Below are 5,000 nucleotides of genomic sequence, written 5' to 3' on the forward strand. Positions count from 1 at the left end.
TTAAGTACCATGTCTGATATGTTGTAGATGCTTTTCTTCTTGGTAAGGAGTAAAAAAGGAAGAGAAGAAAACGGAGAAAAGGAAAAAGAGGGAGAAGAGGAACTAGAAGAAAAAGATGGACAAGAAAGAGAAAGATAAAAAAGAGAATGATAATGAAAAGAAGATTAAAAAAAAAACAGACAAGGAGAAAAAAGAACGAGTAAATGAATATCAAAAAAGAAAGAAAAAAGGACAACAAGAACGAGAAAAAACAACGAAAAGAAAAAAGAAGACGAACAAGAACAATTAAAAAAAATATCTTCGTAGAGAACACCCAGCGACTTCACGACATGATATAGCCCCGAGTTAGTCTCATGCCAAGCGAACACACAGAAATAGTGCAAAAAGCCTTGTTTGTCAGACCTGCAGCCAGCAACTTTTTTTTTTTTTTTCATTACTGATATCATATCTCTGCAGATTTTATCTCCTGGCTCGTTCTGTGAGAGAGATATGGTGATCCCTTATCTCTTGCTTACGTCTGGGAATTCGTTTCTTAATTAATTACTCCCTTAGTCGTAATTTGCATGTTCACAATACGCGTAAATGAAGCTTACATGTGCAAACGACATACAATATTCCTACATTTCGGGATATTCATGGTTGTATCCTAGTGTTATGATGGTTATCATTGTCACTATTATCTATTAAAATCAAGCTTAATATAAATATATTGACTGCACCAGAAATTATATTGGTATATAACTTGGACTTTTTACCACCATTACTAATATTCTCATCATAATTGTCATTAAACATTTTAGTTAACATTGATACCATCATCATTGCTATATAAAAATACATACACACGTTATGACTTATCTTTGTTTTCATGAATAAAAATGAATATTGCAATTATCATACCAATACATGTATCCTCCATTTATATTCATATTAAGCGAATGATCGAGCAATGTCTACAAGCCATGCAACTCTACAACCAAAGACTGAAGTACAAAAAAGTCAAGATTATGCTATGCAGTCCGATAACCAAAGGAAAAATTAAATGCAATCCCATAACCAAAAGAAGAACTAAACACAAAAAAGTCAAGATTATGCTATGCAGTCCCATAACCAACGGAAGAATTAAATACAAAAAAGTCAAGATTATGCTATGCAGTCCCATAACCAACGGAAGAATTAAATACAAAAAAAGTCAAGATTATGCTATGCAGTCCCATAACCAACGGAAGAATTAAATGCAGTCCCATAACCAACGGAAGAATTAAATACAAAAAAAGTCAAGATTATGCTATGCAGTCCCATAACCAACGGAAGAATTAAATGCAGTCCCATAACCAACGGAAGAATTAAATACAAAAAAAAGTCAAGATTATGCTATGCAGTCCCATAACCAACGGAAGAACTAAATACAAAAAAAGTCAAGATTATGCTATGCAGTCCCATAACCAACGGAAGAATTAAATGCAGTCCCATAACCAACGGAAGAATTAAATACAAAAAAAAGTCAAGATTATGCTATGCAGTCCTATAACCAACGGAAGAACTAAATACAAAAAAAGTCAAGATTATGCTATGCAGTCCCATAACCAACGGAAGAATTAAATACAAAAAAAAGTCAAGATTATGCTATGCAGTCCTATAACCAACGGAAGAACTAAATACAAAAAAAGTCAAGATTATGCTATGCAGTCCCATAACCAACGGAAGAACTAAATACAAAAAAGTCAAGATTATGCTATGCAGTCCTATAACCAACGGAAGAATTAAATACAAAAAAGTCAAGATTATGCTATGCAGTCCTATAACCAACGGAAGAACTAAATACAAAAAAAGTCAAGATTATGCTATGCAGTCCTATAACCAAAGGAAGAATTAAAAAAAAGTCAAGATTATGCTATGCAGTCCCATAACCAAAGGAAGAATTAAATACAAAAAAAGTCAAGATTATGCTATGCAGTCCCATAACCGACGGAAGAACTAAATACAAAAAAAGTCAAGATTATGCTATGCAGTCCTATAACCAACGGAAGAACTAAATACAAAAAAAAGTCAAGATGCTATGCAGTCCCATAACCAAAGGAAGAATTAAATACAAAAAAAGACAAGATTATGCTATGCAGTCCCATAACCAACGGAAGAATTAAATGCAGTCCCATAACCAACGGAAGAACTAAATCCAAAAAAAGGCAAGATTATGCTATGCAGTCCCATAACCAACGGAAGAACTAAATCCAAAAAAAGGCAAGATTATGCTATGCAGTCCCATAACCAACGGAAGAACTAAATACAAAAAAAGTCAAGATTATGCTATGCATTCCCATAACCAACGGAAGAATTAAATGCAATCCCATAACCAAAGGAAGAATTAAAAAAAAAAAGTCAAGATTATGCTATGCATTCCCATAACCAACGGAAGAACTAAATACAAAAAAAGTCAAGGTTATGCTATGCAGTCCTATAACCAACGGAAGAATTAAATGCAATCCCATAACCAAAGGAAGAATTAAACACAAAAAAGTCAAGATTATAGTTGCTCTGTTTATACGCGTGGGAGAGCATGTGTCCGCTGGCCAGAGTCCGCGTCAGATCCAGCCCAGTTATTGCAAAAGCGACCAACATATGGGCCTTTGATGTTGCTTAGGGCGACGCAGGTATTGCACGGTACATTCGCGCCCTCGGTCCCTCGTTGCGCAAAAACAGGTTGGTGAAGATGATTTTTATTTATTTATTTATTTTTTATTTTTTATTTTTATTTATTTATTTATTTTATTTATTTATTTTTTTTTTATTTATTTTTTTATTTTTTATTTTTATTTATTTATTTTTTATTTTTTATTTTTATTTATTTATTTATTTATTATTTTTTTTTTATGCAGAATGAGATGATTGGTTTAGGAAGAGGGAGGAGGCCTTGGCGTTTGCTGAGAAGGGAGGCTGAGATGGGATGCTAAAAGGACCGGGAGAATTGTTGAAGAATTTTTTTTTTAACTGTCGAAAGCTTTCATTATATAAATAGACAAAGGAATATATATATATATATATATATATATATATATATATAGATAGATAGATAGATAGATAGATAGAGTATATATACATATATACATATATATACACACACTCAAACATATATACATACATACACACCCACATCCACCCACACACACATACATTCACACACATTCACACACACACACACACACACACACACACACACACACACACACACACACACACACACACACACACACACACACACATTCACCCCCCACCCCACACACACACAAACAAACACACACACACACGTGAATCTACACGTAAACACAAAAACACACTTTTCGCAGAGTCGAGGATCCTCACCTGTACCAGCGGGTCACAGTCCATGCCAAACATACTGATGATGAACCATCCCAGAATTGAACAACGGATGAACATAAACATGAAAGAAAACGCATAAAAGCCCCGAAAACACGACGTCCGTGAGTAAATGAAAGAGAGATTGAAATAGTTGATATAAATAAGGCTCCAAAGCGCTCGCACCGATCAGGACTAAGGCTGAATTTTTCGGAATCTGCCGAAGCCCATTTTTTAAAAAGTGATATAAAAAAGCTTAAACTTAGGCCTATATTTTTTAAAAAGTGATATAAAAAAGCTTAAACTTAGGCCCATTTTTTTTAGGTGATATAAAAAAGCTTAAACTTATATCTATCCATCTGTAACGTATTTGTGATGCGTAGGTAGGTAGATAGACGTAGATAGAGAGAGAAAGAGAGAGAGAGAGGTTTTTGGTTAGTTGGGTAAAGGGCGACGACGTTAACTATGTTAATCTAACGGATTAAGAAAAAAAGAGAAAGAAGAGAAGAGAAAAGAAAGAGAAAGAAAAGAAAGAAAGAAAGAAAGAAAGAAAAAACATACGGATGGGAAACGAGGCGAAGGGAAAAGGAAACAAAGACCAAGATATTTACATACATACACAGGTGCATGTTTACATATAAATATTTGCACATACAAACACACACACATATACATACATACATACACACACACACACACACACACACACACACACACACACACACACACACACACACACACACACACACACACACACACACACACACACACACACACACACACACACACACACACACACACACACACACATACATACATGCACACACACACACAGACACACACACACACACACACACATACACACACACACACACACACGTACATACACACACACACACACACACACGTACATACACACACACACACACACACACACACACACACACACACACACACACACACACACACACACACACACACACACACACACACACATATATATGTATATATATATATATATATATATATATATATATATATATATATATATATATATATATACAAATACACACACACATGTATATGTATATATTATACATTTGTATACGTGCGTGTATCTGCATGTATCTGCACCTGCATTCGCTTACAAGTGTGTAATGTTAAACTAGTAAGAACAACAGCCGCAGCAGTTACAAGTAATCCTTCGCGCAGTTTCACATTATCTATGTTAAAAGAATAATGACAATCCGAACTGTATTTTACTGCTGATGTTGCAAATGATACTAGTCATAATCCTGAAAACATTGACAACCGTTGCATGAAATTGAAACTAGTTTTTGCAATGCTTCTGGCAATAGAATAACAGTTGTTTTGTGTAATTGTTTCTGTTATTGTTAGGAATTTGATTATGATGAAAATGACAAAAATCAGGATGCCAACCATGATGAAACTGATAATGATATTAAAGATAGTAATAGTGAGCATGACAATAACAATAATAATGGAAATAAGGATAAACATAATAACGATCATGATCACAATAATCATAACAATTATGATGATGATTTTACTGATGATAATAATGAAATGATAATGATGACAGCGATTTAATATTCTACAGACTTACCTTAAAAGAAATGCATAGT

Source organism: Penaeus vannamei, chromosome 11, assembly GCF_042767895.1.
Source record: "Penaeus vannamei isolate JL-2024 chromosome 11, ASM4276789v1, whole genome shotgun sequence".
In the NCBI taxonomy this organism is placed as follows: Eukaryota; Metazoa; Arthropoda; class Malacostraca; order Decapoda; family Penaeidae; genus Penaeus; species Penaeus vannamei.